The 9,469-nt window shown below is 33.3% G+C and overlaps 1 protein-coding gene across 1 annotated transcript in view; it reads right to left on the reverse strand.

The window, feature by feature from the left end:
• The window catches only part of LOC138704813 (guanylate cyclase 32E), a 786,020-nt gene extending 777,733 nt beyond the window's left edge, over window positions 1-8,287 (reverse strand). The window contains exon 1 of the mRNA XM_069833092.1: window positions 8,156-8,287. The gene's annotated coding sequence lies outside the window, so the exon portion shown is untranslated. The remainder of the gene's footprint in view (window positions 1-8,155) is intronic.
• Window positions 8,288-9,469: the final 1,182 nt, after the last annotated feature.

Genomic DNA, 9,469 nt, shown 5'->3' on the forward strand with positions numbered 1-9,469 from the left:
CATACAGATGCCCTTCCTTTTAAAACTTTAAGCACCAGGCAAAGAGTCCTATATTGTTTAAGACCTATTTTGCATTCCTAATAATTATTAATTAAATTATAATTTATATTATAAATTATAAATTCTAATTTACATTTCCCATTTATTTTGACATGAAAAAGATCTTATGTTTAAGTAGTCCCTTCTTCTCAATTTGGGTTCTAGTCTTAAAAGGGCTGAAGTGCGGCTATTTTGAAAATAATCAAGACAATTGTTAAATGAGCAACATTACCTATTTTAGAAGAAACATAAACAAATAATATCCCGGAAAACCTCTTAATTAAAGAACTCTATAACTGACACCAATTTCAATCTTTCTACTGCTCTACTGAAAAGTATAAAATTTTTACTTAAGACCTTTTTCCTTCCGGCCACAGATAATATATATATATATATATATATATATATATATATGTTTCACTGAGTTTTATGGTAACGGTAGTAATAATAACAATTATCCTTGTTTTACTATTTTATTATTAGAAGTATTCATTCATTCATTCATTCATTCATTCATTCATTCATTCATTCATTCATTCATTCATTCATTCATTCATTCACTTGTGAGCTTCAGATCTGTCTTCGGACAGTTGACTAAACAACAACAATGAATTGTCAGCTTGAAAATATTACCTAACAGGAACACCTCGTAAATGACCAGATATCTAACATACAAAGTTTCGAATCACGCTTTTATGATAAAACACAACGAAATTTACAGAATGCAATGTAATATATCTTATTTTAAATTCTATCGTTTTAAGTTAATTTATCTGAAAAAGAAAATTTACATATTACGAAAGAAGTTGTGCAACGACTCGGCATGTTCCTCCTTGAAATCTAGATATCGTTGGTTGATTCTATCCTTGTAGTAAATATGGAGAATGATCACTGCTTGATTCAATTAAGACTAACTAAAAATGTAATTAACTGACAAACAATTATACCTGCAAAAGTAATATCCCTAACAGTGGTTGGGAACTATTATACAGTAGATGAGTGATACCGCGACAAAATAGCGCAAGCGTAATATATCATCATAGCCTCACAATAATCAATTAGCAGATTAACAATATTCCGCTGCTGTGGTTCTGTGGATAGCGTAGCTCTTCCCAAAATAGCGGTCCGTGATTCGATTCCCGGCATGGGCGGAGATTTATGTGTGTTTGATGGGAGTATGAGATTGTCTCCGGACTTGCAATATATCACTAATGTCTCCGCAGCGGTTCTGCTTGTGTCAATCATACGGCCAGGGAGATCTGCAACATGTATATGTCTATTGTTGGTCAAATGGAATCCTCTCTCCTACGCTGTAGCTGGCTTGTAAGACGGCATTCTATAGGAGGAAAAATAAAGGAAATAATGTATGAATAAAAGAAAGAATGAAGACATGTAAACAATAAAAATGATAAGACTAAATTTATTAGAGATGGATTTTTGGTGGGATCGGTGGAAATGGGAAAGGTCAGTCAGTTTTGGTGGTATTTGGAAAGGATTCAATGATTTCCCGGTAATACTAGAAATAAAGGGTAAGAGTTCCGGTAGTAAAGTGACGTCACAGCGTAACTGAAATTCTAAAGTCTCTATGTAGTTCATAACATGAAAAGAACCACAGGAAATTAAGTTACTCTTGAAACCGTAACATTCAGGAATAGCCTATCATTCAGTGCAATCGAGAAGTCCCTCCGCAGCTCCGCTGTTTGGGTATTTTCTTGGATCTACGGAAAGCTTTTGACACTATCAATCATAATTTACTTTTGGACAAACTACATACTATTGGAGTTAGAGGTATAGTTTTAAAATTATTCCAATCATATTTTAGTAACAGAAGGCAAATTTCCAAAATTGAAGATCAATTTAGTGAATAGAAATATATTGATATAGGTGTACCGCAAGGAACAATTTTGGGACCTATTTTATTTCTAATATATGTTAATGATCTGCTAAATATAAATTTAGAAAAATTCAATGGATCTATATATTCATATGCGGATGATACAGTAGTTATTTTCAGTGGTTTTTCTTGGCAGGAAGCATATAGAAATGCTAATATAGGTGCTAACATTGTTAAAAAATGGCTTAATTCCAACTTCCTTTCTTTAAATATATCTAAATAAACTTTAGTTCCTTTTTCGTTAACAGCTGCCAGTGTTCAAAATTTAAAATTTAGCGATAAATATAGACTAATAATACACAGTGAAAATTGTTTAGATCCCAAAAGTTGTAAATGTCCACCTTTGAAAGAAGCCACGTATGTCAAATATCTGGGTATCATTAATGATCAGAATTTAAAATGGCCTCATCACATTACTTACCTTTGTAAGAGGCTTCGTAAAACAATTTATAAATTCGTTAATCTTCGATGCTACTTACCTATTAGAGTTCTACGAAATGTTTATTTGGCCATTATTCAGTCTATCATTTAATATGGCATAATTGTTTGGGGTTGAAGTACAAAAATTAATCTTAGTCCGTTAAATTTACTACAAAAACGAATAATTAAAATTTGTTTGAAGAAACGTTTCAATTATCCAACTAAATTAATTTATTCTGAATTTAAATATATTTAATATTGAACAAATTTATAAGTATACGCTGTTAAATTTTTATCATAAAAATCGTAATAAGTTTGTATTACAGACACACAATTATGACACAAGACGAAATATTAGTAGTATTTATTTCATATTTATAAACCCTATTTTACATATAGTATATTAGGGTTATATTTTAAACTAACCATAACAAATTGAAACTGACAGACTACCATACAATAAATATACACTTGTAAGAGTGTAACATATATAAATTAATTAGATTAATGCCTTGAAATTACAGTCGAAAAACATAGAGAATTTAACATGAATAGCATGTTGCACTTATAGATAATATTATGACACTTCGCTAATATACACACATACATACATACATACATACATACATACATACATACATACATACATACATACATACATACATACATACATACATACATACATACATACATACATACATACATACATACATGCATACTTACGTATGTAGAGACATAACATATAGATACATACGGTGAATAAACATTAATTTGATTGAAGGCTTGAAATTATAATCGAAATACCTAGAAAATTTAACATGAATAGATGTGTTGAACTTGTAGATCATATAAGACGAAATATTAATTCAACATTAGTAGAACCTAAATGTCTCACATCTGCTGGTCTAAAGCATAGCATAAATTTTGGCCCTCGGTTGTACAATGCTTTAACTAAATTACACCCAGAACTTCTAACATGTAACCCACTAACATATAACAAGAAAATTAGAAACGTGTTAATGTCTTCAATGTAATTAAATAAATTTATAGCCTATGTGTATGAATTAATCAACCTATATTATATTTGTATTCTATAATTTTTAAATATATATTAGTCCTACTTTTCACGTGCGATATTATTCTTCTCTAGTGTTAATATTATTTTATATAATTCCATTGCCGCTATAATTATATTTTAGTTCCTATTTTATTTTACTTATTTATTTTTATTATTATTATTATTATTATTATTATTATTATTATTATTAATTTTAATATTATATCTGAACTGCGACCGAGGACGAGCGCTGCTCATTCGGTCTCAAATTTTGTTAATACTACTGTATCTTCTTTTTATACTGCTTGTATTATTTTATTTGTATTTTTGTTTGTTTGTTTTGTAATTATATTTCTTTATTCTGTATATTTGAATTTAAATAAAAAAAATAGTTGCAGCTCTGACCACATATGACAGCCTAATTCACTTTTAAGACAACTTATATCAATTTCTGTATGCTGCCATCTAGCGACTGCAAGATAAATCACGTAAAAACTCTGACTGATTTGGATGGAGTAATGCTACCACTTGAATTCCCGTGCCTAGTGCATTTATGGCTTCACAAGCACTGCGGAGGGACTTTTTGATCGCACTGAGTGTGTATATGTATATGTATATGTATATATATATAAACTCGTATATTTATGCCATTTTAACAGTAAAATTTTACAGTCCACACATGTGGAGTAACGGTCAGCGCGTCTGGCCGCGAAACCAGGTGGCCCGGGTTCGATTCCCGGTCGGGGCAAGTTACTTGGTTGAGGTTTTTTCCGGGGTTTTCCGTCAACCCTATATGAGCAAATGCTGGGTAACTTTCGGTGCTGGACTCCGGACTCATTTCACCGGCATTATCACCTTCATCTCATACAGACGCTAAATAACCTGAGATGTTGATAAAACGTCGTAAAACAACTTACTAAAAAAATTAAAAAAAATACAGCAACGATCAACAGCACAGTGCACCCTCAGGATAGCGTCTCTTACCCGCGGATAAGAGGCTGTACTATGGTGCATCCGTGGCTGCTGGCGGGTATGCTCTCTCCCTCTTCCTGCTGCACGACGGGGCATAACTTATTACGACGCACTGTTTACCCGTAACCCACTTTAGCGAGTGCTGACGACCACTACTTTAGAGTATTATTTATATCGAAATGATCAGAGACAAGACTTCATCAATACTGAAACATACTATAAGGAGGCACATTTTATTTAATTATAATTACTTATATTATTAAGGTTTTCTTAATTACATTCTTAAAGAAATTAAACATCATAAAGAAATACAATTCGATAATTCTTTATTAGGAGCCGAACTTTGTCCCAGAAGGCTACGGGCCATATTCATAGACATTCTTAGCGCGGGGTTCCGGTGGATAATCAGCGAACTAACGTTTTTTTGTATTCATAAACCACTGTTAGCGATATGATATGAATCTTGTACAAGTAATCACTCGATAGTCTAGCACACTAGACTAGTTTAGCACGCTCGTAGCGCGGGCTAGCGAAATGTCTATGCATAGCATCCCAAAAGATTAAGCATTACTGGAGTTTTTAAGTAAACGACAAGCATGCATATAGGAAGCGAAGTACTTGACTCACGGTTTAAGCGAATCTACTTCAACTATTACACTAATATTTACAATTTAAGTTGTTTACACTATGTGCACTAGAATACGCTATTTTTTACTATTCACACTACAATAAAGAATGTAAGCTTACATTGATCAAACATTATTTTACACCATTATGTAAAGTGTTGTGTATTGTAATACAAGGTACTTTATTTCATAATACCATAGCATACTTATTTTGTAAATTCTGTGTAATATTTGATCAATGTAAGCCTTGAGTTCGGGGCAGAAGAATATATCAGATGACAGAAGACATTAAGATAGACTATATGCGTTATATGAAGAAACAAAGAGGAAGGTAGAAAATAGGAAAAACTGGATAATGCTGGGTTTGCAGTGAAAGACCTACCCTTGGGAAGAACACAATGAACGAATATATGTAAGCCTTCATTCTTTATGGTACTACAATAATGAAAATAGTATATTTTAATATGCATAGTGTAAAAGGCTAGCAGACTTTGACTACATTCAAAACACGATTGTTAGAAAGACTGTTTTTCGTCTCTAGAATAAATTAGCTCGATTTTATCAATTTTTAAAAAATACTACAGTGCTTCAATTAAAAACGTTTCTGTAGGTTAGACATATCGCAACATTATAAAACTATATATATTCTTGATCAGGAGGGATTAGAGAATTTATTTCCGTTAAAAACAAAAAAAGTCTATTTTTTTATAAGTCAGAATACCTTGTCCCCTTAAGAGATAATATTTCAATGAATGTTGTGTATAATATTTCCTGTTTACATAAATGTTTCATAAACAATTCTAAATATACTATTTACATTTTTTAAATGTATACAAAAATTAGTATATTTCCTTGCATATTTGTTTTCCGAATTCGAAGTGGTCCCAACAAGATTTAAAGCGTGTGAATTTTATATAGGCCTATGTATATTGAATTTATTCGAATGTAATCGCTTTCAAATGCCCCTAGGAACACATTATTAGTAAATATTGCAACATAATTTACTTTTTGGTGAAATAAATTAACCTATGCCTATATTGTGTATATTTCTTTTTACATATACAAATTGAACCGTAAGTAATGTCATTAATTTCAGTTATTTCAAACAAAAATGTTTGATACAGTTATTCTCTTTTTTGCTTTCTTTTTGAGATTAGAATTGTTTTATATGAAGCATGTCACAGCGTGTTTCGGGAAAGTCATTGATTTAAATCTCAATATGCTCAGTCAATTTAAGACAGCAGGATATTATGATAAATTACTGAAAAAATATTAGTTTTTCCTTTGAATGTACAGAAATTTGACCCCAATAAATGTAACATTTTAAAATCCTTTTCAGAACGGAGAGGTACCTTTGTTCGGATCATATTTCTGCACATTTAAAGGACAAAACTAAAGTTCTTTCAATCATTCGTAACCATAATATACTACTGTCTTAAACGCACTGTGCATATTGGGAATTAATTCAGTAGCTTTCCCAAAATGCGCTATAAAATATTTTATATGAAATAATTTTTTTCTCGAAAAGGAACGAGTAAAATTGTATTAAACTTTTTTTTTGTTTGCAATATCTAAAAGGATAACTTTCAAATGTCACCAGAAACACATTAGTGGGGTAGATTACGAACACAATTTATTTTAAGGTAAAATATTTTAATGTAAATTGCGTATATATTTACATATATATTTTACAACTAATTCCAAATGTACTCTTCAATAAATCTCAATTGTATACAAAATCGTCGGTATATTTGCTTGCATCGACAAGAAATTTATGAAGAAAGAAAATATTTTTCGAATTCTAAAAGATTAAAAACAAGATTTGAATTGCCTCAAATTTATATATGTATGGGCCTATTCAATATATGTACTTTCCAATGCCAAAAGAAATATATTAGTAGGGGAGATTACAAACATAATTTATGAGCCTTGTTGTCAGCATCTCGGAGCATAATACCACATCACACATTGGACAATTTTTGGGCTCATGTTCGGTGCCCGTGGCACGATCCCACGAGAAACTTTAAATCAACGTAAACAATTTAAAATTTCTGATGCAACGATTGACACCATGGGATCTCATGTGTTAAAATTATCCTTAGCTGCAATTAGTAATCATTTGTACCCAAGTAACTTTTATTGTAAATGATTTCCTAGTTTTTCTTATCATTTTATCTTACTGTTTTTTTCTTTCAATTTGTCACATAATTGTTTTTAATCATTGTTCATTGTGAATTGATTAGTAGGCCGATCTATCGAACCCTTATTTAGGGCTGTTTTTTTTAAATTCACTGTTTGGTATTTCCAAAAAAAAAAAAAAAAAGTCAATATAGAGTATCCACCGCCCACTGACCGAACATTAGGGTTAAACGAGCGTTGAGCGACTTCCGCCGATTTTGGAATAGACACCGAAGCACTTAGGTTAGGTTAGGTTAGGTTAGGCTTTTATTATCCCGTCAAGATGAAGGTGAAAGCAATTGAATGTGATTGTTTGTTTTCTATGTTGACAGCTCAAGTGCGTCGGTGTCTATTCCAAAATCGGCGGAAGTCGCTCAACGCTCGTTTCACCCGAATATTTCACACTTTTATCACTGCCAATGTTGCGCTATGAACCAATTTCCGCAAATCTAATGTAAAAGACTGCCTACACAAGCAACAAGTTATACTAAATGTTTAGGATTAGTGTAAAACTGGCCTATGTCTCCTATAGTGGGCGGGACATAAGTAACATTCACCAAAAAAAAATAATGTATTTTGTGAATATTTATTTGTTGCTTACATACATATTCTACAACCAATTTTAAACGTACTTTTTATTTCATTAACAATAGTATAAACAATCATTACATTTTCTTCCATCGACAAGAAAGTCGCAGGAGAGAATTTCTTTTTCAAATTCGAAACGCGATCCCAATGAGATTTAAAGCGTGTAAATATATATATATATATATATGGATAGTCTTATTCAATGAAAGTAGACGTAATTTCCAATGCCATTAGAAAAACAAAAAACCTCGGTAATTTTCATGTAGGCCCTACCTGAAAAACAAATGTCACTTAGAGAAAAAATTATTGTTTTAATTGAAAGCAGTTGTAATTAATTTCTGAATTTATTTAAGATACAAAATTGTTAATATTGTATCTTACCTCTATCCAGAGGTGCAGACGTCAAAACAATTCACATTTTCAGTGACCTCCAGGTACGACCACGTGTAGACTATGACAGCATATTCTGCTGCAAAGCTACATTGCAATAACAGTCCGCAAAAATACATAAGCGCGATGAAATTGCGAACACTACGTCAGAATAATACACTAAAACAACACACGGTCCGTAACACAGGATAAATTGCCACTTTATAAAGAAACGCGGTAGTAATTTTAAGTAAGCGAAATAATGTTAGGGATAAGACAAGCACGAGGAGTATTTGACCGCGCGGCACAAACGTCAACACGCAGCGCGGAGTAAACGAGTGGCTTCCGGACGACGGAGACGTGCTCGCGTATCGGTGGCCCACGCCGTACTGAAGCCAGCCGGCGCTCCTTGCGAGCCAAGTCACCTGTCAGCCTGCGCGAGGACTCAATCCCATAGCGGACACACGTGCCAACTGTAGGCATCTGTCATCCTAAACTTGTACAAGCTATTCCACGCTCACACAGCTAAATATTCACGCGTGTTTTCGTATGTTGTACCACATTTATATACGCCCATCATTATCATAAAGGAAACGACTCAAACCAGCGACGCCACTCAAACTCGTACAAGTTATTTGCGCACGGCAACTACTTCCAGCTATTTTCCCCAGCCACCGGCGTAGCTCAGTCGACTGAGGTGCTTCCTCCCAATCCGGAGTAGCGCTCGGGAGTGGGTTCGATTCCCGCTTGGGTTAATTACTTGGTTGGTTTTTTTCCGAGGTTTTCCGCAACTGTAAGGCGAATGTCAGTTAAACTATGGCGAATTCTCTGCCTTATCTCGCTATAATCAATTCCATCGACGCTAAATAACCGCGTAGTTAAAACAGAGCCGTTAAATAACCAATTAAAAAAAACTACTATCCCTTCTAAGCAAAAACCCGGGAGGGGAGTTATTCAAGAGCGGTGCACATAACAACGATTGTATAGACTACCTCTGTGGTATAGGGGTCAGCATGCTGGTCTCTTACGCAGAGGGTCCGGGTTCGATTCCCGGTCGGCTTGAATTTCCTGGTTGAGGTTTTTCAGGGTTTTCCTCAACAGTAAGGCAAATGCCAGGAAATTCAGGCCACAACATCCCTGAAAATCACCGGCCTCATTCATCACCGAAATCATATTCATAACAAATCAGTAATATATATGAGGAGCATCGTTTCAAAATGTATTAAGTCCCCCAGTGGACGAAATTAAATTTGTTACTTTCTAATTATTTATCTTTCATGCTGTGAAGTCTGATGGTTCCAAGTCGTCATATTTGTAAACTGTGAA

Source organism: Periplaneta americana, chromosome 8 (genome assembly GCF_040183065.1).
Source record: "Periplaneta americana isolate PAMFEO1 chromosome 8, P.americana_PAMFEO1_priV1, whole genome shotgun sequence".
Lineage (NCBI taxonomy): Eukaryota > Metazoa > Arthropoda > Insecta > Blattodea > Blattidae > Periplaneta > Periplaneta americana.